General features: G+C 48.0%; 2 long non-coding RNA genes and 1 pseudogene across 3 annotated transcripts in view; 2 read left to right on the top strand and 1 right to left on the bottom strand.

The window, feature by feature from the left end:
• LOC308585230 overlaps window positions 1-26,376 on the bottom strand; it is a 133,449-nt gene that overhangs the window by 29,459 nt on the left and 77,614 nt on the right. The gene's annotated exons all lie outside the window — the stretch shown is intronic.
• Window positions 7,034-11,460, top strand: LOC308584841 (cytoskeleton-associated protein 5 pseudogene; annotated as a pseudogene). The gene has a single exon. The product of its transcript is annotated as a cytoskeleton-associated protein 5 pseudogene (transcript).
• Window positions 24,831-25,799, top strand: LOC308585515. Its single transcript, XR_014007458.1, has 2 exons — window positions 24,831-24,960; window positions 25,626-25,799. It is a non-coding gene; the product is annotated as an uncharacterized lncRNA (long non-coding RNA).

Genomic DNA, 26,376 nt, shown 5'->3' with positions numbered 1-26,376 from the left:
GGTTTTTCTAAAAGGTTCCTGAGCGATGTCAAGGAGAAGTGGAACTAAACTCATGGCTAACATAAACTCTTGAATAATATCTCCTCTGCGAATGATAGATTTCCCTGAATCATATCGAATACTGAAGCAAAGTCTCCAGCGCTTGAAAAAAACAACAATCATCTCTCATGCAAATGATCCTAGTAGTCAATGACAATCATATATATATCAGCATGAAATGTAACCCAATAACCAGTACTGTGTTGAAAATATCATTCCCGCATGTTGTGTTCTGGACTGGCCCAGAGTTGCCCGGTGGCCAGAGCAGCTGCTTGCATTGCAGAAAGTCCCAAGTATCTCCCTTCAACACATTCACAAAAACATGGCTCTCAAGTGACAAGGAATGGAAAAGACCCTTGTCTCCCTTGGATCGTACAAAGCTTCTGCCAACTAGAGCTGGAAATCTGCAGCAATGGGCTGATCCATTAAGAGGCAGCTTCATGTCTTCACCGTCAAATAATTTTTCCCTAATTAAAAGCAATAAAAGATGCTCCCTTTATAAAGGACATCCTTATAATGGACAGCAACTTACCGTATTTTTCGCCCTATAGGACGCACTTTTTCCCCTCCAAAAATGAAGGGGAAATCTGGGTGCGTCCTATGGGGCGAATGCAGGCTTTCGCTGAAGCCTGGAGAGCGAGAGGGGTCGGTGCGCACCAACCCCTCTCGCTCTCCAGGCTTCAGGTAGCTCTGCGCAACCCTCGGGAGACCGGCTCCGAGGGTTGCGCAGAGCTGCCTGCAGTCCCGGGATCAGCGCACTTCTCCCCATCGCCAGCCCCACAAGCTCGGGGGACAGAGGGGAGGCAGAGAGTGCCTTCCCACTGTTCCCCGACCTGGTTCTTCCAGCCCCACACCTGGGGAAAAAAATAATTTTCCCCCTTTATTTCCCCCCCTCAAAAAAACCTAGGTGCGTCCTATGGGCCGGAGCGTCCTATGGGGCGCAAAATACGGTAGATTCTTCTCCTCCTTCTCCTTCTTCTCGGCTCCCCCTCTTTTCTTTTGAATAATACTTTATTTAGAATTCAACAATAACAAAGGAAAAAACCACAGTACTTGCTACATCAATTCATTACAATTAACCAATTTTAACAATACATAAATGGTAATAGAAAAATTACACAACATCACTTTTAACTTACTGAAGTTTTCCTATTGCACTTTTATCTCTTTCTTAACATATCAAAAAGAGAAAGACCAAGAAAGGCTTATCCTCTTGGTTTATAAGGTCTTAAGAACATAAAAAGAACCTTCTGGATCAGGCCAGTGGCCTATCTAGTACTTGTGGGAATGTTCAGGGAGGCAGGAGAGGGTACTGTATATTGTTTATCAATATCTTTCCTAACTTGTGCTAGCAAGTTCCTTAACTTTTTTTCTCCCTCTCTCAGAACATCAGAACTTAATACCCTCCTAGTGTCCCAGTTTTCCAGGGACAGCAAAAGCCTTCTGATTTGATCTCAGAATGCCCCTCTTTCCCCCACCAGTGCTGGCACCACCAGGCTCAGGAAGGACGATGAGCTGGCGCTTGTTCTGAGTGTGGCAGTGGCAGCAGCAATGAGGGAGGATCACGTTGTCTCTCCATCAGTGGCGTAGCGTGGGGGGTGCCAGGGTTGCCGGCCGCACCAGGAGCAACATCTGGGGGGGGCGCGAGTCCAGAGGGCCGAGCCCTGTCGTGCCCTCGGCCCGCCCCTATTGTCAGAGCGGCCGGCCAGCCTCTGCCTGCTCCTACCTTGCCCACCCGAGGACTGCGGCAGCGCCCGCCCCCGTGGCCACCTACCCCCGCCTCGCCCATTGGCTTGCCTCCCTCGGCCCCGCCTCTCTCCGATGGCCACGGGGGTGTCCTGCTCGGCGCCGGCGCCTTTTTTCAGGAGGTAGGGAGGCTGGACGGGAAGGTGGGGTCGGAAGCGGGCAGAGAAGGAGGGGAGCTCGTAGCCAAAAGGGCTGCACCGGCCGGCAAAGGGCCGGGGAAAGTTTGGAGAGGAGAGACGCACCGTCATCATTTCCCGCTGGAAGCGGCAGGATTAGGGATGGCGAAGTGTAATTACGCACAAATTTCGCTGGGTGAGAGCTTCGGGGATCGATCGGCGGAAATGGGAATCAATTGGAATATGAGAAAGAGAGAGAGGGACCATCATTCATAGGCATAGATTTGTAGGGTTAGGGGGCGCAAATCCATGGGTTAGGGGGCGCAAATTACTTGCCTTGCCCCGGGTGCTGACAACCCACGCTACGCCACTGCTCTCCATGGACTGCCACTGCCAACTTCCTCCTTGGGGCAGCTTGTAGCAACTGCTGGAGAATGGGCAAAGAGGAGGAGAGGTTGCTGCGGCCAAGGTCCAGCCTTGCATGATGTGCTGGCTCCAAGGGGCAGGCAGGGGCGCCATCTTGCCCTTGGGATTGTGGTTGTCTGCCACCGCAACTCACATGGGTGGCATCACACGCACACGGCTGCACGTAGCGTGTGTGACGTTGCACGCACCATGTTGTTTTTTTTAATGCAACTTCACAAATTGTTTATTCAGTCAGAACAAATTATCAGTATGCCATTAAATGATGCAAATATGCAACTCGGTTGTAACAAAAGTCTAGGATCGCATCCTGCACTTGCAAAGTAACATTTATTGGGAAAAGTCAGTAGCAAAAGAGCATATACGATAAAAACAGCATGCCAAACATTAATGTTTTTCTAGCCAAAGGAAACAAAACCAAGACATCATCATAGAAGTCTTCATTGCAAAAACAAAAACAAAAAATAACTGAAATACTGAAATGCATAATAAATTTATCAGAACAAAGAAATTCTTATACAAAAGACATTTCCTATTTAGTTTCCCTTTATAAAAAGGCACTTTGTTTATAGCTAAAATTGATTAAAGCCTCTCTTTATAATCAATGTATTTCAAGTTTTCTGTAAAAACCCTTTGATATAAACATTATTAGTGCGTATTTTTGTATTAATCAGTTAACTATTGCCTTTCCTATTTTAAAATAAGGATCTTGAGTGCTGGAAAAAACACTGAGTTTACACATAGTACTTAAATAGCAGACATATGACTTCATGGTGCCGTAGCACAATAAAAAACAACAACTCATTTTCCTTGTCTCACGCACTATCTGAGGCATGTGCGTGTGATGTCGTACATCCACGTTGCAGTGGCTGCATCTCTTCTTCCTGCTTTCTATAGCCTTTTCTTTTCCTGCTCCATGATTGCAGTCATGGGATTTTTGTCTATCACATGACAATGTATGTTTTCACTCCACAGAGTGGGAAGTGACGGAGACAGGATGTTTGTGTTACTGTGTTCTGTGAAGTATTTCAGTATGTTAGGAGTTCAGCCTACACTTGAGTAGGGCCCTGGCAGAGACACATGCCTGACTGGCATGTTCCCTCCCTCCTGGTCGAGCCCCACTCCCCCAGGAAAGGTTGCTTCACCGGCTGGCTGTGGAAGGCAGAGCTGAACTGCGGGTGCCTGGCCCCCACAATTATATTATTGTGGGTGCCCAAGCACCCATGGGCCCCTGGAGTTGGCTCCCATGGGCAGGGGGCAGGGTTGCTCTGGGTGGGAAGAAAGGGGAGCTGAGCAGACTGCAAGAAGTCTTGATATTTTTATAAAAATGCTTTGTGCGTCCATATCTAATCTTGCCCCTTTCTAAAAGTGATTTATTGGTGTGTGTACAGTGGTACCGCAGGTTACAGAGGCTTCAGGTTACAGACGCTTCAGGTTACAGACTCTGCTAACCCAGAAATAGTACCTCGGGTTAAGAACTTTGCTTCAGGATGAGAACAGAAATCGTGCAGCGGTGGCACAGTGGCAGCAGGAGGCCCTATTAGCTAAAGTGGTGCTTCAAGTGAAGAACAGTTTCAGGTTAAGAATGGACCGCCGGAACGAATTAAGTTCTTAACCTGAGGTACCACTGTATTTCTTTTGGTAAATCTACCTAAGAATAAAATTCAATTAATAAACTTTATTGGGACATGGGTGGCACTGTGGTCTAAACCACGGAGCCTAGGGCTTGCCGATCAGAAGGTTGGCAGTTTGAATCCCTGCAATGGGGTGAGCTCCCATTGTTCGGCCCCAGCTCCTGCCAACCTAGCAGTTCAAAAGCATGTCAAAGTGCAAGTAGATAAATAGGTACCGCTCCGGCGGGAAGGTTAACGGTGTTTGTGTGTGCTGCTCTGGTTCTCCAGAAGTGGCTTAGTCATGCTGGCCACATGACCCGGAAGCTGTCCGTTGGCTCCCTCGGCCAGTAAAGCGAGATGAGCGCTGCAACCCCAGAGTTGTCCGTGACTGGACCTAACGGTCAGGGGTCCATTTATCTACTTGCGGTACCTATTTATCTACTTGCACTGCCGTGCTTTTGAACTGCTAGGTTGGCAGGAGCAGGGACCGAGCAATGGGAGCTCACCCCATCGTGGGGATTCGAACCGCCGACCTTCTGATCAGCAAGTCCTAGGCTCTGTGGTTTAACCCACAGCGCCACCCGCGTCCCTTACTGAAGAATAAAAAGTACAAAATTAGAGTGCACAGAGTAAGTAAGATAAGACACACAAAAAATAATAAATAAATAAATAGTACCCTAGTAGATCAAAACAAAACAAACAAACAAACAAACAAACAATATTGTACACATTACACAAAGGGGGGATTGTTATTGTAGATAACCATTGCATAGTTAAACTATGGAACTCACTCCCACAAGAAGCAGTGAAGTCAGCAACCTGGATGGCTTTAAAAGGGGATTAGACAAACTCACGGAGGAGGAGAGGGCCAATTGATGGCTACTAGCCATTCTGGCTATGTTCTCACTTTACTTTCCTAGGAAGCAGACCTTTGAACAGCACTTTCTGGGAACTGCAGGTGGCCATGGTGCTGTTGTGCTCATGTTGTGCCTGCAGGCTTCCCAGAAAAGGCATTGGGTTTGGCCGCTGTGACAACAGGATGCTGGATTAGATGGGCCATTGGCCTGATCCAGCTGGGCTCTTTTCATGTTCTGATAGATGGTGGGGGAAAGGGCTGTGTGCGCACTTTCGTTTCCTCCCAAGAAAACAGCAGCTTTTCGCTTCCACTTTCTGATTCCCTGAGAGCTTTTCACTCTCGGCAAATAAATGGCAGCAAATTCTCTCCGTGTGCCAGAGGCTAAACAAATAAACAGGCAAGCAAACAAACAAGAGCACACACTTATGATTCATTCTTTATTCTGCAATCAGAGCTCAAGCACATTTCCCAGAAGAAACAATTTGTAGAAAAGCACCGGTTTCCTTTGCACAAATTGTTAGGCTTCGTATTAGGGTTCAGCGAGGAGAGGCTTGAGATGCAAACATTTCTTTTCTAATGCAAGACTTTTGGCCGCAGAGGTCAAAATAAATGGTGCTCTGCCGGCTGCCCGTTATGTGCAACAAATGTTTTGCTAAGCTACTTATCCAGCCTAGCAGGTCTGCCTGGATCTAGTTGCCTGTTGACACCAGACCCAGTTAGCAGATTTGTTTCTTTGAGGGAAAAAGAATCATCTGAAGAGAGCAGTATAGAAATGATGGTTTTTGAGAGCTAGGGTCCCTTCCTGGAGCAAAAAACTAAGCAGGTGTCTCACACAAAACGGGGGCAAAAATTGCAGAGTTAGCAAAGAAATTTGCATAATATACAGATTATCGTCCAGGTTAGTGAAGTGGGACATGAAAACCCCCCTTGAGGCAGAATTCCTTTCCGCCATCCATGCATTCGTTCTACATGCATTTGTTGTATGGACGGAATGAAAACTGAGTAAAACAAACACAAGGATTAAATACCTAACTTTCCTTAGGAAGCTATTAGAGGCAAGAAGGCTTCCTTCAAAAAATGGAACAGCGAGGAATGCTACAAAAGAATTTGAGGAACACAGTGCTAAAAACATTAAGACCAACAACAAGTTCTTTAAATATATTAGTAGCAGGAGACCATCTAGGGAGGTGGCTGGACTCAAGGATGACACTCTAACTACTATAGGATACTATAGCTACCCACCACTGATGAACAAAGTGAAATAGAAGGGAGATGGTCATAATAAAATCGTAGAATTACAGACCTGGAAGGGGTCCTAAGAGTCAACTACAATTCTATGCTTCTGTGTTTCTTTGTGTACTGTTTAACTTGGTCCACAGTTGAAAAATCCCTAGCAGATCCAACTTCTGCTTAAAAATCTCCAAGGAAGGAGAGTTCACCACCTCCCGAAGGAGACCGTTTGACTGTCAAATGGCTCTTACTATCAGAAAGTTCTTCTTAATGTTTAGTCAGAATCTCCTTGCCTGTCATTTTAATCCATTGGGTCAGTTCTACCTTCCAGAGAAGCAGAAAACAAGCTTGCTCCCTCTTCCTTGTGACCGCACTGCAGATATCTGAAGACAGTTCTCATATCTCCTCTGAGTCTCTGCTTCTCCAGGCTAAACACCCCAACTCCCACCAACCGTTCCTCATAAGGCTTCATTTCCAGACTGTTGGCCATTTTGGTTGCCCTCCTCTGCCCACTTTCCAGCTTGTCAACATCCTTCTTAAATTGTGGCACCCAGAACTGGACACAGGACTCCAGGTGTGGTCTGACCAAGGTAGACTAGATCTGGACACTAGACCTCAACAAGCTTGGAATAGAATTAGAAGAGAAGAAGAAGAGTTTGGATTTGATATCCCGCTTTATCACGACCCGAAGGAGTCTCAAAGCGACTAACATTCTCCTTTCCCTTCCTCCCCCACAACAAACACTCTGTGAGGTGAGTGGGGCTGAGAGACTTCAGAGAAGCATGACTAGCCCAAGGTCACCCAGCAGCTGCATGTGGAGGAGCGGGGAAGCGAACCAGGTTCACCAGATTACAAGTCCACCGCTCTTAACCATTAGAATTAGCTTTTGATGATGATGATTTAAAATTATCTCCCAACCTTCATCCTGAGGGCCTATGGCGGGCTTCAATAATTAACACACCATGTTAAACAACATAGTTGTTTTTAACTTACAAGTCCCACATCCAACTCTGGGGGTTTTCATGGTGGTTGCAAGACTCTCTCCCCTCCTGACTTTACTTTCCTCTGCTGCTGCTGCTGCTGCAAGCTCCTGGCTAGGGTCCTGATGACATCACAATGAGCCCAGCCTGCCTCCGGGCAGAAGCCACCGCTCACCAGCGGGAGCAGCAACCCCTCAGGAAGGGCCCCTTCCCCAAGGTGCGGGAACCATCACCTCCTTTCTGGAGGGGCCCAGGGAGGAGGCTGGGGGGCAGCCAGGAAAACTTGAGGGTCCTTCCGCCACCTCTCTTACTCCCCGGAATGTCCTCTGCCCTCCCTGGTCTGAGGGCCGCCCAAGGGAGGACAAAGCCACCATGCCCCGCATGGCTAGCCAAAGTTCTAGAACTCAAGGTGAGCCAAGATGCTAGATCCAAGGACTGCGCCAGAGGCGGAACTCTCAGAGGAATCATGTGAGCTGGAAGCTGCCGCTGTCCTCCCAGCATCCTGCCTCCGGGACATGGACAGCAGTAACTGGAAGGAGCGGATTTCTTGCCTGGAGGTGTTTGAGAAGGCCGTGGAGAAGATGGAAAAGAGCCAGATGCCCTGCCAGGCGCTTGTGAGACTGCTGGACAAGGAGCCCGGGTGGAATGAGACCAAGTTGCAGGTGATGCAGAAAAGGTTGCACATCGTCACCCTCATCGCCCAGAGGGGGAACTTCTCCAAGACCACTGCCCAGTTTGTTCTGGGGAAGCTGGTGGACAAGATCGGGGATGTCATCTGCAGCGGTGACACCAAGGAAGCTCTGACGGCCGTAGCAGAAGCCTGTGGGTTGCCCTGGACAGCAAGGAAGGTGGTGGAAGCGGCCTTCTTGCAAGACAGCCCCAGGACCCACTCGGAAACACTCAGCTGGCTGACTGGTGCCATCAAGGACTTTGGCTTCGACAGCTTGGAGGCCCAAGACTTTATTGGCTACATCAAAGCTGCCTTGACTGCTGCTCACCCGGACGAGAGAGCTTCTGCCTTCGGCCTCCTAGGGGTGATGTACCTGTATGTTGGAGCCCCGCTGAGGGTCTTCTTTGAGGATGAGAAGCCGGCTTTGCTCTCCCAGATTGACATGGAGTTTCAGAAGGTGAGTGGTCAGCGTCCGCCCCCTCCAACACGAGGCCGCTGCAAATTCTGCAGGGACAGTGGGAGCGAGCAGAGAGGGGGCGATGCTCAGCCCTGCAAGAGAAGTGATGCTGTTGACATTAGCCAGAAGATCTCCAAGGAGCTGATGTCAAAGATGCAGGACACCAGCTGGAAGGTCCGGAAGGAAGGGCTCGAGGAGGTTTCCAGGATCCTCAGCAATGTCGGGTCCATCCAGCCCAGCCTGGGGGACCTCCCCGTCGCCTTGAAGGCTTGCCTGCAAGACTCCAACAAAGCCCTTGTGAAGCAGACGCTCTCTGTCCTCCAGCAGCTGGCCAAGGTAATGGGCCCAGGCATTAGGCAGCACGTCAAGACTCTGGGGATGTCCATCATCGCCATCTTGAGGGACAGCAAAAGTGGTGTGAGGGCTGCAGCTCTCATGACTGTGGAAGCCTGGGCTGAGCAGACTGGCATGAAAGAATGGCTGGAAGTGGAGGATCTTTCTGCAGATCCAAAGAAGGAGAGTTTCTTCCAAAGGCAGGGGCTCCTGGGTTGGCTGGTGGAGAAGCTGCCATCCTCCAGCTCCGCCACCAACGACCTGCTCCGTTGCGTGCCCCACCTCTACTCTGCCCTGGAGGACAACCACGAGGACATGCACAAAGCAGCATATGAGGCTGTGCCATTCTTCGTCCTCCAGCTTGGCTTTGAGAGGATGGCCGAAGCTGCCAACAAGCTGAAGCCGACTTCCAAAGACCAGGTCCTCTCTCTGCTGGAGCAAATCCAAGCTGGTCATCCAGCAAAGCCCACCCGGCCTTTCCCCAAATCCCTTTCGAAGCTACCGCGGGGCAAGTCTTGGCCCAAATCCATCTTGGCTTCTCCCCAGCAGTGCAAGCCAGTGTCCTCCTCAACAGAGAACTTAGGAGCCAGCGATGGGGGCATGGATGTCAAGAAAGCCAAGTCGGAAGGCGCCGTCCCCAAACCAAAGAAGCCACCAAGTGCGAAGCAGCAGGTGAAGCTCAGCATGAAGGAAGACATCAGTAAGCTGGGCCCCATCTTCATCATCGTCCCCAAAGCAAAAGAGCAGAGGGCAAAGGACGAAAAGGCCCTGAAGGTGCTGAGGTGGAATTTTAGCAGCCCCAACAGCAAATATGTGGAGCAACTCAAGGCCCAGATGTGCACCTGCTTCTCCAGCTGGCTGCAGGAGGAGCTCTTTCACTCCAATTTCCAGCACCACATCAAGGCGCTGACCGTGATGACCAAGCACTTGGAGAGTGAGAAGGATGGGGTCATCAGCTGCCTGGACCTCATCCTGAAATGGCTCAGCCTGCGGCTGTTTGACACCAACACATGGGTGCTGATGAAGACCTTGGAATACTTAAAGAAACTCTTCAGTCTCCTGATTGAGGAGAGGTACCAGCTGATGGAGAACGAGGCTGCTTCCTTTCTGCCCTACCTCCTTCTGAAGTTGGGAGGGACAAAGGAATCCATCCTCAAAGAGGTGCGGGCGATCGTGAAGCAGACCACCCTGATCTACCCGGCCGCCAAGACTTTCTGCTTCCTCCTGGAGGGAGCCCAGGCTAAGAATGCTAACCAGAGGGTGGGGTGCCTGAAAGAGCTTGGTTGGCTGCTCAAGACGTATGGTCCAGAAGTGTGTCAGCCAAACCCAAGCAAAACCCTGAAGACCCTGATCACCTTGACGGGAGACTCAAACAATGCTGTCCATTGCGCGGCCTTGAAAGTCATCGCCATTGCCCGGGATGTCTATGGAGTCGAGACCTTCAAGGCCATTGGGAACATCTCTGACAAGCACATGAACTTGCTGGAAGGGAGCATGAAAGATGCAGCTGCCAAGCAAGTCAAGGAAGAAACAGTGGACACCCAGGTCTTCAACCTGAGTCTTAGGCTGGGGTCCTTAGAAGGGTACAAACAAAGCCACGGAACTGGTGGCAGCCACACAGGGGGAGAACATCTGGCTTCCCATGCAGACCAAGCTGGGGGGCAGAATGTCAGTGATGGCACGGCCTCCTGCAGAAGTCCAAAAGCAGTTGATGTTGTCCCCTACCGGACTGAGAACCCCAACATCAACATGATCATCTGCCGCGTAGCCAGCGGCAGCACCAGCACCAGTATTGAGGCGCTTTTGCAGATCCAGGAGATTTTAAAGCAGGAGGACCAAGCAGAAACCTTGTCTGGCCATATCAACCCATTCCTGATCGCAACGCTCCGGCAGCTGAAGTTCATCCACCAGCTCCACGTGATGGCGGAGGAGGAGATGAGGACTCAGAAAGTCATGGAGCTTTACAGCTGCATCATCTCCAACATGGTCTCCCTCTTCCAGGTGGAGAGCCTCGCCCAGGAAGCATCTGCTGGGGTGCTGAAGGACCTTCTGAGCAGCCTCATTGCCTTGCTGCTGGATTCTCCCATTGAAGAGGTCCAGGAAGAGCAGGGCACCGCCCAGTCTCTCAGCCACTTGATAAGCAAGGTGCTGGAGAAATCAGACCACAACAGGCTTCTCAGCTCTCTGCTGCTGCTGCTCCATGAAGGCTTGAATGCTCCCACTGACCTGGTGGCCTTTTCTGAGATGGTTGCCAAGTGCTTGTGGAAAGCCATCAAGTTCCTGCCACAAACCATCGGCAGCATCAATCTTGACCAACTTCTGCTGGACATCCACGTCTTCATGAAGGCCATGCCCAAGGAGAAGCTGAAGCAGTACTCGAGCAACTACCCATTCCGAGCCCTGAAGTCTCTTCTGAACACTCTTTGCAAGCTGAAGGGGGCAGAGATCATGGGTCACCTGACGCTGATCAAGAACAGAGATGAGTCTGAGTTGGAGGATCACCTGTGGAAGGTCGTGGAGCACTTGTCAGAGCAGGCTGCTGTCCATCAGGACAAGGGCTCTCCTCACACAGATGAGCACAAAGCAAATGAGACACTGGCAGCTATTTTCAAGAAGATCAACTGCAAGGAGACTGCCAGGGCGGGCCTTGAGGAACTGTATGAATACAAGGGGGAAAACCCACAGGCAGACTTGGAGCCCTTCTTGAGAAACAGCTCGCTCCTTTTCCGGAGCTATGTCAAGCACGGTTTGGCAGTTATAGGGGCAGAGAGACAAAGCAAACAGAAGAGCTCTTCTCCTGCAGAAAGCGGCTTAGAGTGATGCTAACATTAAAGACCCCCGTTGCCTAAGAAAAGAGAAAGAAACCTCAAGTATGGAGTCTCAGGAGCAGAGGGTCAATGACTTGGCCAGGCAAGCTTTCCACTGGCCCTCCCTCTCCAGCCAGCAGATCATTCTCAAGGTGCAAAAACTAAACAATAAAATCAACTGCCTACCTAACACATCAGAAGTGCCATCATTGAAGTCATGCTTGGGTCACGGGGGCTGGATTGAAGGGCTTGCTCTCATAACACTAGCATTCCTAAACATCCAATGAAGCTGAATGCTGGAAGATTCAGGACAGGTAATGTGGGAATGTTCAGGGTGGGAGGAGAGGATATATCGTCTATCAATATCCTTCCTAGTTTGCAAACTATTCGGTTTACAAACTCCGCAAAACTGGAAGTAGTGTCCCGGTTTGCGAACTTTATCTCGGTCTAAGAACAGAAGCCGAATGGTGGAAGGGCACTGGTGGAAGGGCACTGGCGGTGGGAGGCCACATTAGGGAAAGCGCGTCTCAGTTTACGAATGGTTTCGGTTTAAGGACAGACTTCCGGAATGGATTAAGTTCGTAAACCGAGGTACCACTGTAGATGACCAAGCACTGGGAGAGTGAGAAGGATGGGGTCATCAGCTGCCTGGACCTCATCCTGAAATGGCTCAGCCTGCGGCTGTTTGACACCAACACATGGGTGCTGATGAAGACCTTGGAATGCTTAAAGAAACTCTTCAGTCTCCTGATTGAGGAGAGGTACCAGCTGATGGAGAACGAGGCTGCTTCCTTCCTGCCCTACCTCCTTCTGAAGTTGGGAGGGACAAAGGATCCATCCTCAAAGAGGTGCAGGCAATCGTGAAGCAGACCACCCTGATCTACCCGGCCGCCAAGACTTTCTGCTTCCTCCTGGAGGGAGCCCAGGCTAAGAATGCTAACTAGAGGGTGGGGTGCTTGAAAGAGCTTGGTTGGCTGCCCAGAGTGGCTGGGGAAACCCAGCCAGACGGGTGGGGTATAAATTATTATTATTATTATTAGTAGTAGTAGTAGTCAGCCACAAGTCTTCAGTACTTGAACCCAAAAGTAACATTCTCTTGGGACACACTGGATACTGAATTTGGCTTTTAAAACTTTCTTGCCTGCCTTATTTCCACAAAACCTCTTTCTTCTGTTCCATAAAACATACCTTTTGCCACTTGACCCTTCTGGATTTGCAAACACACCTGAGGCATGGAAACTCTCTGAGATGTCAATAGGCCAGGTGCTTAGAGATGCAGCCTGTTCCCTATCATGTTATACAGGGAATCAAAACTCTCTGGAGAATTTCAAAACCCTCCGCCGCTTGTCAGATGCAAAATGGCTCATGCATTAAGGTTGCTATGGACACCCACAGAACAATGATCTATTACAAGGATCATAACTTCCCCACCAGCATCCTAGGGGAGTCGAAAAAGCTTTATAGAATTTTGCTTTTCTGCTCGAAGCATGGAATTTGTCTTCAAACACGCCTACTTTTGCTAGTGTCCTCAAGGCGACTGAAACACTTAGCTCAGCTTACAAAATCCTTCACCAAGTGGAGAGGGTGAAAAGTTCTTCTCTCCCCCAGTCATATGAGACCTTGGGTCATCCAATGGAACTGATTAGCTGCAGACTTAGAACGCTTTATTTAAACAAATTGGTTTCAGTGGGCTTACTCTTGAGTATGGCAAATGCTCAGCATCATCCTAAATATTTCTGTATTTTTGCTTCTTACACCGTGCTTTTTGCCAGAACATGGCTTCAAGGAAGTTTGCATCAAAACAAAGCAAATCAATAGAAATCGCAGGAGGGAGACTTAATGCTCAAAAATGGTAAAATTAAACGAAACATGGCCTCCGAACGTGGAATTTTGGAGATTTAAATCTTTAAACATTTGCATTGCTTCTCCAGAGCTCCAAAAAAGTGTGGTGTGTGATTTTATACATTTCTTGTAACTTAGGAGATACCCAGTTCCTTTGGACCATCACAATTCATACCATTTTATTATTTATTTTAATACTGAACATTCCCTTCCCACTCCCGATTTCTTTTTAATTCTTATGTCTTCCTGCTGTATTTCCAAACGTGCATCATATAACTTCAACTGTAATCCCTTCTGACATATGATTCAGCAACAGCTTCGAGGTTTCCCCTGTAAACCTATTGCCTATAGATTTCCTGCAGCACATGACCGGATCAGATTATTTTGATCTACATTAGTAGAACGCTCTCTGGTTTGGTTGGGGATAAGTAATAATAAAAAAATCACCTTGCCAACAAAGGTCCATATAGTTAAAGCTATGGTTTTCCCAGTAGTGATGTATGGAAGTGAGAGCTGGACCATAATGAAGGCTGATCACCGAAGAATTGATGCTTTTGAATTCTGGTGCTGGAGGAGATTCTTGAGAGTCCCATGGACTGCAAGAAGATCCAACCTCTCCATTCTGAAGGAAATCAGCCCTGAGTGCTCACTGGAAGCACAGATCCTGAAGCTGAGGCTCCAAGACTTTGGCCACCTCATGAGAAGAGAAGACTCCCTGGAAAAGACCCTGATGTTGGGAAAGATGGAGGACACAAGGAGAAGGGGACGACAGAGGACGAGATGGTGGGGCAGTGTTCTCGAAGCTACCAGCATGAGTTTGACCAAACTGTGGGAGGCAGTGGAAGACAGGAGGGCCTGGCATGCTCTGGTCCAGGGGGTCACGAAGAGGCGGACACGACTAAGCGACAACAACAACAACAATTTTTTAAAAAAGAGAACAGATAAGTGAGGGAAGAGTGTGGAGCGGCCTGTAAGGAAGCCTAACAAAGTTCTGATTTCCCCCCATGGTGACTACGTTGATTCTTTTTTTTGAAATAGGTAAAGGTAAAGGGACCCCTGACCATTAGATCCAGTTGTGGTTGACTCTGGGGTTGTGGTGCTCATCTCGCTTTATTGGCCGAGGGAGCTGGCGTACAGCTTCCGGGTCATGTGGTCAGCATGACTAAGCCGCTTCTGGCGAACCAGAGCAGCGCATGGAAATGCCATTTACCTTCCCGCCGGAGCGGTACCTATTTATCTACTTGCACTTTGATGTGCTTTTGAACTGCTAGGTTGGCAGGAGCAGGGACCAAGCAACGGGAGCTCACCCCATTGCGGGATTCGAACCGCCATCCTTCTGATGAGCAAGTCCTAGGCTCTGTGGTTTAACCCACAGCGCCACCTGCGTCCCGTATTTTGATATATGGACCATCAAATTCTTAAAAAAAATAAATAAATCTCTCTCTTTGTGTGTGCCACTGCTTTGCTGGTGCTTTATGAAAGTGCTTAGACTGCCTGTTGGATAATGCAAGGCTGCCACAGATTGTCAGTTGCTGAGAATCAGGTCCTGGGCATCTGTGAAAACAGCATCAGGTGCGCCCTTGGCTTGAACCGCTGACATCAGGAAAGTGCACAGGGTGCCCACGTTCATTACCAAGTTTCCTGCCCGCCGCATCTTCTTAGGTCAATCTCCGTTTTGATTGGTTCTTCTAATGAGCGAGAGAGCAGGTTCCAGGGAGCAACAGGCGAGGAAGAAGGAAGGAGCAAGCCTGGTGAAAGATCAAGGTAAAATAAACACAAGCAGGGCAAACAAACCCATCATCAGAGCTATAATAAAAAATAAACAAAAAGCCTGCCATTAAAGAGAGACATGCTAATTAAAAATATAATAACCCCGATCGTCGCACCGGAGGCTTATTTAAATTTGTGCAAGTGCAGGATTTCATTTTCTCTGCTCAAATTAGCAGCAAAAGGCAGAACTGCCCGAGCTGTCCATGATGAACTCTGGGTTCACCCTGTAGCTAATAATAATAATAATAATAATAATAATAATAATAATAATAATAATTTACTTGTTCTCTACCTTTTTCTGATGGGACTCAAGGTTGCTTACAGATAAAAATAATAACACAAAAACATAGAAAAACAAAGCGATCATTAAAAAGCAGTTAAACATCAATAAGGAAAACTATATACATATATAAAATTTATTAAAATCATACAAATAATTGCAATTAAAACAGCATGGCACTGCCCCTTTCAGTAAAAGCAGCCAGTTCCCCAAAGCCTGTTGGAATAACAACGTCTTCACCTGCTGGCAGGACAGCATATTTGGTTTCACAATTAATTACCCTCTGTTGTCAGATAAATAATAATAATAATAATAATAATAATAATAATAATAATAATAATTATTCATGTTAGGCAGAAGGAAAGGGGAGGAGAAGTCCCTGCTCCAGAAGACCTCCTTCCTTGCATTAATAGCATCCATAATAAAAAGGGTCCATAAATATTGGGAAGCAAATAAATTAAAACAGGTGCGTAGGGAGCTGCGTAATACAGAATCAGACCATTGGTCCACATCAGGCTCAGTATTCCCTGCACTGACTGGCAGTCGCTCTCCAGGGTTTCAGGCAGGGACATCTCTCTGTCGGCAGCTCCATTCGACTGAGCCTTTGAAACCGCCTCCAATGTCTTTAATGACCTGAGCCTTTGATAAGGCTCCAAGCACATTCTTCAATCAGCAGAGTTCCCAGCACAGGGAAGGATAAGACAGTATGAGCTACATTTTAAAGCATTTTATTTTCTAGCAGAGACATCACCTTGCCAACAAAGGTCCGTATAGTTAAAGCTATGGTTTTCCCAGTAGTGATGTATGGAAGTGAGAGCTGGACCATCAAGAAGGCTGATTGCCAAAGAATGGATGCTTTTGAATGATGGTGCTGGAGGAGACTCTTGACAGTCCCATGGACTGCAAGAAGATCAAACACATCCATTCTGAAGGAAATCAGCCCTGAGTGCTCACTGGAAGGACAGATCCTGAAGCTGAGACTCCAAGACTTTGGCCACCTCATGAGAAGAGAAGACTCTCTGGAAAAGACCCTGATGCTGGGAAAGATGGAGGGCACAAGGAGAAGGGGACGACAGAGGACGAGATGGTTGGACAGTGTTCTCGAAGCTACCAGCATGAGTTTGACCAAACTGCGGGAGGCAGTGGAAGACAGGAGTGCCTGGCGTGCTCTGGTCCATGGGGTCACGAAGAGTTGGACACGACTAAACGACTAAATAACAACAAATTTTCTAGCTACGCAGAACAGAAAAGACATCCTCTCTCTATGGAAGCAGAGAGCAACTGAACAAAGGAACAAAGGAAACAGGAAACCACTAACGTCACATCCTGTCTCCTTTCCTGTGAGACTCCAATAGTATGGAATCCCAGGAATGTAAACAGAGTCCTGTGACTCCACACAACTGCTCAGTGGGAAACAGAAACTAACATCCTCACCCCTATCCAAAGTTGTTCCCAGGGATCGCACCCAAGACCTTCCACACGATACTGTGGGACTGAACCAGTTGCGCTTCCTGAAGCCTGCCTTTGCCCTGAGGTTGGCACTCCCTGCCTTTGTCTTCAGAGACGCTGCCTTCATAAGACCAGGCCAGCCTCTCGGTCTAGAAGTTGCAGGAGGGGTTGGACTAAATGACCCTCGGGGTCCCTTCCAGATCTGCAAGTCTATGCAGGAGTGTCAACTTGAATAAACTAGGGGGGCAGGTATACCTTGCCCTGCATAATCAATCAGATGACGTTGCATATACACAGCGACGGATTTACGTATAAGCTAAACAAGCTCTAGCTTAGGGTCCGACTTTCGGGGGACCCCAAAAAAATTAAAGGAAAAGAACTGGATGTACATTTCCAAAATATAAGATAAAAAACAAATAAAATAAAAGCTACATCCAGCAACAGTGTTTTGTGTTGTGTAGGTTCCTATGACGTAGGTCATGGGCCCCGCCTGCTCGCCTGCTCCCTAAAATATCCCTGGTTTGCTCCTTTCTATATATACATTCTGCTATTTATAATTATTAGTAGTCTGCATCATATATTTACATCTATTATTATTTCATGTTATAGCGAGTTTCTAGAGACTAGATGATGAGTCTTTGTAAATTGTGTTTCTAGCGGAACTTTTGTTATTGCCAAATGCCAATGTGTTTGCATTATTAAGTTTGTTGTGAATTAAAAAAACATTTTAAGTTAGAGTTTAATAATTATTTCACTTTTAATCTACTTCTTAATTGTATTTCACTATTAATATACTTCTTAATTGTATTTCCGTTCAACAATTACTTTGATAAAATATGTATTTTGTTACGTGCAAATGGCTTTCGATACCTATGAGGTCCATCAATTACCATATAGCATACATTCAACACAAAAAACAGCGTTAATTTGTTGTTGGCAAAGGACAGCTGGACATATAAAGGGCCCCATTACCTTCAGGAGCTGAGGGCCTCATCAAACATAAATCTGGCCCTGCATATACATACCATTTAAATGGCAACGCCAATCAACTTTGCCTTATTGGGGGGGGGGGGGGCAAAGGGACTTTGGTCCCTACTGGGCAGGAGGAGGGTACATCTTTGAACGACAGCTGACTTTTTGCGCCCACGCTGCATTTATGCGCTTGAGATGAGCATTTTTAGACTCTCTGCTCTCTGCCTTTGTCTCTGGGGAGAACTGCTCCTTTTATTTCATCTGCATACAATTTCCAGCATGCGATTAAAACCGAGACCCGTTAGGTTGGGAACAGCATACCCTTAATTAGTGGAGAAGGCCGCTTCTCTCCTTCCTGTTTACCCAGAAGGAGTTTGCAAGCTCCTCGTGAAAACCAGGTTGTGTCGGTTCCTGGGACAATGCATTAAGATGAATAAATATTAATTTTGTGGGAGGTTGCCCTCCCCTTCCCCGCTTGCTTAAAATGGAAACAATTAACTCTCTTAATTAATCAGATTAGACCTTCAAAAGCTATTTCCCTTTTAAGAGCTTTGTTTCTGTTTTACCAGCAATTAGCGCTGATGACTTGAGTGAATGCCCATCCTTGGAAATTTTTTTAAAGGGGTTGGCGGGTGGTAGGGAGTGGGGGGGGGGGGCGGATGGCAGAAAATGCTATTGTGTGTTTAATGGAGCCGTAATATGGATTAGCTAATCAAGCGTGAAGTGTCTATTTGCCCTCTATTCGGTAATTATTTGAAAGCTTTTGGAAAACCATGCCAAATCTCTTGACTTTTTCCACCAGTCTTTCCACGGGGGGGGGGGGTATGTGTGCCGAGAACAACTGTGCTGGTCCCGGGGGTTAAACCAGAGGCAAGGTCCAAGTCCAGTCCGTGGTCGATGAAGCAATATGAAGGCAGTCCGTAAAAGTCGAAGTTGAGTGCAGGGCAGGGTTCAGGCAGGAACTGACAACCACCAACATTGCTCCCGCCACCTGGGACTGGGGCTGGCCAGCTTTTATCTGCCCCGAGGCATAGGGCAGCCCCAATCCTCTGGTGACTCGCCTCTCCTGGCCTGGAGGCGAGCCCTCCTCCTGCGGGAACTTAGCCTCTGCAGCTCAGGAGAGGCTGGAGGGTTACCGGACCCAGAGGCAACCCCAGCTTCCTCTGATGGGGCTGAGAGTGGAGCACCTGCAGGCAATGGGTCCTCCATCACCTCCGGAGCCAGAGCAGACTCAGCTGGTGCCTGCCCCTGAGGATCCAGCACAGGTGAGGACCCTTCAGGCTCAGCTGGTTCTGGAGGCGGGGATTCCTGTGCAGGCTGGGATTCCTCAGGTTCAGCATCTGAATCCGAACCCCAGGCCATCACACCGCCACCTTCTGGATTCCCTGTGCAGGTCCGGCCCTGCTGTTGGGCAGAGCAAGACCTCTGCCTGCAAAATTTATGGATATCGTTCCAAGAGTAGTAAATTTGTCATTTGCTGCATGCATTCTTCTGTCCCCCCCCCACCTGCATCAAACTGAGAAAAGATGTCACAGAAATGAGAAATTTGGCACTATGTGGAATGTTTTCATAATCCGAATTTAAGGCTTTGTTGTGAGTTTCCCACACTGTTTCACTGTTCTCTTCCTGCATCTCTTCCCTTTATGTAACCCTAGGGATGGTCACTTTGGTGATCCCAACCAATCAGAGAACAATAGGTACCAGCCACAGTGGCTATGCTCTACATCCACTGCCAGAGACACAACACTTTGGGGTACCAGTTGAGGCACAGGTACGCAGATTGCTGTTGTGTTCGTGTCAGTTTACAGAGTTCATGGAGCACTTGTCTGTTTTTTAAACAAGCAAGCAAGCACTCAAAAGTTGCAATACAGCTTTATCCACTGCCAAATTATCACAGAATGATCACTCCAATCCTGAAAGACCTACATTGGCTCCCAGTGCGTTTCTGAGCACAATTCAAAGTGTTGGTGCTGATCTTTCAAGCCCTAAACGGCCTCGGCCATGAAGACCTGAAGGAGCGTCTCCACCCCCATTGTTTAGCCCAGACACTGAGGTCCAGCTCCGAGGGCCTTCTGGCGGTTCCCTCACTGTGAGAAGCCAAGTTACAGGGAACCAGGCAGAGGGCCTTCTCAGTAGTGGCGCCCGCCCTGTGGAATGCCCTCCCGTCAGATGTCAAGGAAATAAACAACTAACTGACTTTTAGAAGACACCTGAAGGTACAGGGAAGTTTTTAATGTTTGACGTTTTATCGTGTTTTCAATATTCTGTTGGAAGCTGCCTAGAGTGGCTGGGGAAACCCAGCCAGATGGGTGGGGTATAAATAAATTATTATTATTATTATTATTATTATTATTATTACTACTACTACTACTCAGTCCCACAACACTGTTGTGTTGGCTCACCAAATATCCTCAATAGGAACCCAACTACCATTCTGGACTCAAGGGCATCCTGATCAAATTTGCAGATGACACCAAATTGGGAGGGGTGGCTAACACCCCAGAGGACAGGATCACACTTCAAAACGACCTTGACAGATTAGAGAACTGGGCAAAAGCAAACAAGATGAACTTTAACAGGGAGAAATGTAAAGTATTGCACTTGGGCAAAAAAAATGAGAGGCACAAATACAAGATGGGTGACACCTGGCTTGAGAGCAGTACATGTGAAAAGGATCTAGGAATCTTGGTTGACCACAAACTTGACATGAGCCAACAGTGTGACGTGGCAGCTAAAAAAGCCAATGCAATTCTGGGCTGCATCAATAGGAGTATAGCATCTAGATCAAGGGAAGTAATAGTGCCACTGTATTCTGCTCTGGTCAGACCTCACCTGGAGTACTGTGTCCAGTTCTGGGCACCACAGTTCAAGAAGGACACTGACAAACTGGAACGTGTCCAGAGGAGGGCAACCAAAATGGTCAAAGGCCTGGAAATGATGCCTTATGAGGAACGGCTAAGGGAGCTGGGCATGTTTAGCCTGGAGAAGAGAAGGTTAAGGGGTGATATGATAGCCATGTTCAAATATATAAAAGGATGTCACATAGAGGAGGGAAAAAGGTTGTTTTCTGCTGCTCCAGAGAAGCGGACACGGAGCAATGGATCCAAACTACAAGAAAGAAGATTCCACCTAAACATTAGGAAGAACTTCCTGAGAGTAAGAGCTGTTTGACAGTGGAATTTGCTGCCAAGGAGTGTGGTGGAGTCTCCTACTTTGGAGGTCTTTAAGCAGAGGCTTGACAACCATATGTCAGGAGTGCTCTGATGGTGTTTCCTGCTTGGCAGGGGGTTGGACTCGATGGCCCTTGTGGTCTCTTCCAACTCTAGGATTCTATGATTCTAATATATTGCCTCCACAGACATCTTTGTGATGATTGTGATGGCATTCAAATATCCCGTTGTTCTTCGATAAAAGAGAAGAAAGCACGTAGTTACGGTACACTGTAGAACTCACTCTTCTGGGAGGCCACCAACTTGGACGGCTTTCAAAGAGGATCAGACAAATTTATGGAGGGGGAGAGGACGATGGGTGGCTCCTAGCCAGGATGGCCATGTTCTGCCTCCATGCTCAGAGGTAGCCCTGCCTCTGAATACCAGTGGCTGGAGACCACAGGAAGGGAGAAGACTCTTGGGCTCAGATTCTGCTTGCAGGCATCTGATAGGCATTAGGGTGGACACTGTGAGAACAGGATTCTGGACTTGATGGGACATTGGCTTGAACCAGCAGGCTCCTCTTACGTTCTTATGTTCACCTGGTCCAGCACATTGTAGTATGCATGGGTAACAACCATGTGCAGGGGAGCTATTGTGGGTGATGGGTTGTGTGCTGGGCCCAGGGGTAACCCGAGAAACATGGTTCAGGTCCGGTCCAGAATCTGAAGGTTCCGCTAGGAGTCAGTCCAAGAGGGCCAAGGCAGGACACGAGGCAGGAAACCAGGCAGGTACAGGAACAGGATCTCAGGCAGGATCTGGCAAACAGCAACATTGCTCCCACAACCTGGGGTGGGGTCTGACCAGTGGCGTAGCGTGGGGGGTGCCAGGGGTGCTGGCTGAACTGGGCTCAACATCTGGGGGGGGGGTGAGTCCAGAGGGAAGGGACAAGCAATCGAGGCTTGTTTGGGGTGGGGGTGTCGTCGTCTCCGTTTGGCCGGCCCCCCTCGAGGAAGCGGGAACCTCTCCAAGGCGCAGCGCGCCGTCGGTAGAGGGAAAAGAGCCACGCAGCAGCAGCAGCAAAGCCGGGAGGAGGAGGAGGAGGAGGTGGAGGCGCCGCCTGCCGCAGGATCCGATCCAAGCCTGCTAATCGCTTGCTGGGAATTAAGCGGCTCAAAGAGGCAAAGGAAGAGGTGGAGCCGCTGGCCCGGCCGGGAGGAAGCTGGAGAGAGCAGCGCGCCTGGGCGCGGCGAGGTTGGGTAGGTGCGCCCTGGCTGGCTACCCGTCTCCCGGGCTCAGTGCCTCCATGACCCCTCCAGCGGTGATGGGAGAGATGGGGGGGGGTCTGGAGCAGCCCCGGCTGGCCTGCTCCTGCTTCTCCCCCGCCTCCTTCCCGTTGCCGGCGCCTTGATCTCATCCGGATCAGGGATGAAACACGCCCATCCTTCGCTACTCCTTGTCGGGTCACTGCTTCATTTCTCCAGGGAGAGAGAGAGGAGAGGAGAGGTGCCGGGGATTGCCAAGCGCGCGTGACGCAAAGGGCCTGCCCACGCGCAGGCTGAGCTCCGCGTGGCGGGGGCGGAAGGAGGCGCTCTGCACATGCTTAGGAGGCGCTCGCCAGTGGCGTAGTGTGGGGTGTGCAGGGGGGCCGGCCACACCGGGCGCAACATCTGGGGGTTAGGGTTAGGGGGCGCAAATCCACGGGTTAGGGGGCGCAAATCCACGGGTTAGGGGGGGGCAAATTACTTGCCTTGCCCCGGGTGCTGACAACCCACGCTACGCCACTGGGTCTGACTGCCTTTTATCTTTTGCTTCCCCGCTCCTCCACATGCAGCTGCTGGGTGATCTTGGGCTAGTCACACTTCTGTAAAGTCTCTCAGCCCCACTCACCTCACAGAGTGTTTGTTGTGGGGGAGGAAGGGAAAGGAGAATGTTAGCCGCTTTGAGACTCCTGAAGGGGGGTGAAAGGCGGGATATCAAATCCAAACTCCTACTACTCCTTCTTAGAATCATAGAATCCTAGAGTTGGAAGAGACCACAAGGGCCATCGAGTCCAACCCCCTGCCAAGCAGGAAACACCATCAGAGCACTCCTGACATATGGTTGTCAAGCCTCTGCTTAAAGACCTCCAAAGTAGGAGACTCCACCACACTCCTTGGCAGCAAATTCCACTGTCAAACAGCTCTTACTGTCAGGAAGTTCTTCCTAATGTTTAGGTGGAATCTTCTTTCTTGTAGTTTGGATCCATTGCTCTGTGTCCGCTTCTCTGGAGCAGCAGAAAACAACCTTTCTCCCTCCTCTATGTGACATCCTTTTCTATATTTGAACATGGCTATCATATCACCCCTTAACCTCCTCTTCTCCAGGCTAAACATGCCCAGCTCCCTTAGCCGTTCCTCATAAGGCATCGTTTCCAGGCCTTTGACCATTTTGGTTGCCCTCCTCTGGACACGTTCCAGTTTGTCAGTGTCCTTCTTGAACTGTGGTGCCCAGAACTGGACACAGTACTCCAGGTGAGGTCTGACCAGAGCAGAATACAGTGGCACTATTACTTCCCTTGATCTAGATGCTATACTCCTATTGATGCAGCCCAGAATTGCATTGGCTTTTTTAGCTGCCGCGTCACACTGTTGGCTCATGTCAAGTTTGTGGTCAACCAAGACTCCTAGATCCTTTTCACATGTACTGCTCTCAAGCCAGGTGTCACCCATCTTGTATTTGTGCCTCTCATTTTTTTTGCCCAAGTGCAATACTTTACATTTCTCCCTGTTAAAATTCATCTTGTTTGTTTTTGCCCAGTTCTCTAATCTGTCAAGGTCGTTTTGAAGTGTGATCCTGTCCTCTGGGGTGTTAGCCACCCCTCCCAGTTTGGTGTCATCTGCAAATTTGATCAGGATGCCCTTGAGTCCATCATCCAAGTCGTTGATAAAGATGTTGAATAAGACTGGGCCCAAGACAGAACCCTGTGGCACCCCACTAGTCACTCTTCTCCTCCTTCTTCTGTGGGATTACAGAATCAGAGAATTTGGGTTAGAATGTGTTAAGACAATTATAGGATAGAAAACAGAGGAAGATGGAAAGGAATTGCTAAAACAATTAATAGAAGTGGAATACAAAAAGGGAGGTGTGAGGAGGTCGTGGAAATTAGTGAAAGAAAGATAAGATATTGAAATTGGACTGTGTTTTAAATGGTTTTTGTTTTGTTTTGCTAGTTGTATGTTAGTGTTTTGCAGTTGTTGTTTTTTGTATTGTATTGTATTATTGTATGTTTTTTCCTTTTTCGTTTTTTGTAGTGTTGTGTTCAATTTGTTGGAAAACTAATAAATATTATATATATATATATATATATATATATATATATATATATATATATATATATATATATAAAGAATCAGAGAATTTGTAGACTTAGAAGGGACCACGAGGATCATCTGGTCCAAATCCCTGAAAGGCAGGAATATTTTGCTTAATGTGGGGCTCGAACCCTGACTTTAAGAGTCTCACTCTTTACCAACTGAGCTATCCCAGCTGCTAGGGAGGAAGCGCTGTGGCACACAGTGAGATTTAAGCAGGAATAATATGGTTTGCAACTCATGAGTGTGCTGATAGAGATGGCGGCAATGATGGCCAAAATGGGGCCTCCATAATGTGGGAAGGCCAGGAATCTTGCCTCCATTGCTGAATGCACCCCTTCCCACATCACCCATTCATAGAAACATAGAATTGTAGGACTGGAAGGGATCTCTGAGGGTTATCTTGTCTAACCCCTGCAATGCAGCGAAATAATACCCGACAGGTGGCCATCCAACCTCTCCAAGGAAGGGGAGTCCGCCAGCTTCTGAGGGAGTCCGTTCCACAGCTGAACGGTTCTCACCCTCATGAAAGCTCTTTGTCGTGTTCAGTCAGAATTGTGGGACGTAATCCACTTGGAGCAGTCAAGTACAACATTCCTTGTTTTCCTAGAGTGGACATGCGAGGGATGTTTGGTCCATCCATTCGAAAACTTCCTGTTCCTCCTGGCTGGAGAATCCATCCTTTGCATGTGACTAAAGGTGGGCATGTCCAGGTAACAAAAGGATGAGTCACACAGCACACCTCTCTCCTTTTGACTTCTTCATTTGACTAACTTTTAGCTAGGACTGCTTTGCTAGCTCTCAGCTAGCAGAAGCACTGGGATTATTCCTATTTGTAACTAAGCCTGCCTTCAGGAATCCAACTGTGAACTGATGTAAGTAAACTTCTTTTATTGACTTTGAATAAGATTGTGGCGTCTTTATTCTTTTAAGAGGGATTCAAGGGAACTTACCAGGAACGTACAATTCAATCTGACACAGACTGAATTGTATAATAGTGAGAGGCTTACACAAACCTGCAACCAGCTATCTGCTATGCATGTAAAAGGGGAATGTAAACTCTGCTAAGTAAAGGAAGGTGCTAGCGCAAGTTAGGAAGGATATTAATAAACAATATATCCTCTCCTGCCATCCTGGACATTCCCACAGGAATGGACTTCCTTGTCATTTGAATCCATTGGTTTGGGTGCTTCAGATCTTCAAAGACAGCTGTCATATCGTCATGTGGTTAAGGCAGCACCGTTTGCCTTCACTATGAATTGCCAGTTGGAAATAGTCATGGAAAACAGAACGTGTGTCATTTAATCTCTCACACACCCCATGAACCCTGATCGGCTGGGATTCCTTCCATTGAACAGGATGACTCGCTTTTATGTCTTAATGGCAGGACAATCCTGCCTTGGGAGAAGCACATACAGCTTCTTGCTGCCTATTGCAACTCCATTTTACTGCTACTCTTGCTGTTAACATCAGGCAGTCCCCCTTGTTACACTGTTTTAATTTTTTTTAAAATAATTTTAAATACGTTTCCACCCTCCAGAACAGAATGTCACAATACGTCTGAATACATTGATTAGAAACACAAAGAAAACCAGGGAGAAGCACAATATACGTCTGTCATATGAACATCCTATTACTATATTGAAAGAAAACAAGAAGATAAATTGTAAATTATATTGAAGTTTAATAAAGCTATTCCTTTTCGCAGCTTGAACACTCTTTCTGACGTTTCGTCACATTGCCCATTTTTTTGCATCTTTCCCCCCGACTGATACAAAAACACAGTCTGTTTATTTTCCCTTTCTCTACATTTGACACTGAAGCAGGTTCCCAGCTAGTTTCTTATACTGTTTTCACAGGAGTCAGGGGTCTTACTCCTTAGGCCACCACCAGGGCCCATTCTCCAGCGCATTTTCCTTTCAATTTTCGTATTGCAGAAAGTTCACTTTTGGGGGTGAATCAGGTTTGCATGTGTAGGTCCCCAGGCCACCCCTCAAATAACTTCACACATAACACGTAATTTTAGTTTTGGTTTTTGGGCACTATTTTGGCCACAACTTTATTAAAATACAAAATCAGTGAGTGGTTGTTTAGACATTGGTTATGACTATCTGTCCCCCTGCCTGGGACAGAACTGACATCCCAAGGTCCGATCGGTAGCCAGTAGAAGAGAAAGTCAAACTTGGGGGTCATTTGAGCTAAGCGTCGGACCCACGCCGCTCACCCCAGCAGCTCCCCGAAAGCTTGCCTGCCCGGTCCTATGACAAGGATTCCCATAACAGGGATTGGGC

Source organism: Podarcis bocagei (assembly GCF_964188305.1).
Source record: "Podarcis bocagei genome assembly, chromosome: 4".
Classification (NCBI taxonomy): domain Eukaryota; kingdom Metazoa; phylum Chordata; class Lepidosauria; order Squamata; family Lacertidae; genus Podarcis; species Podarcis bocagei.
The sequence above is the reverse complement of the archived record's forward strand: the minus strand, read 5'-3'. Positions and strand labels throughout refer to the sequence as shown.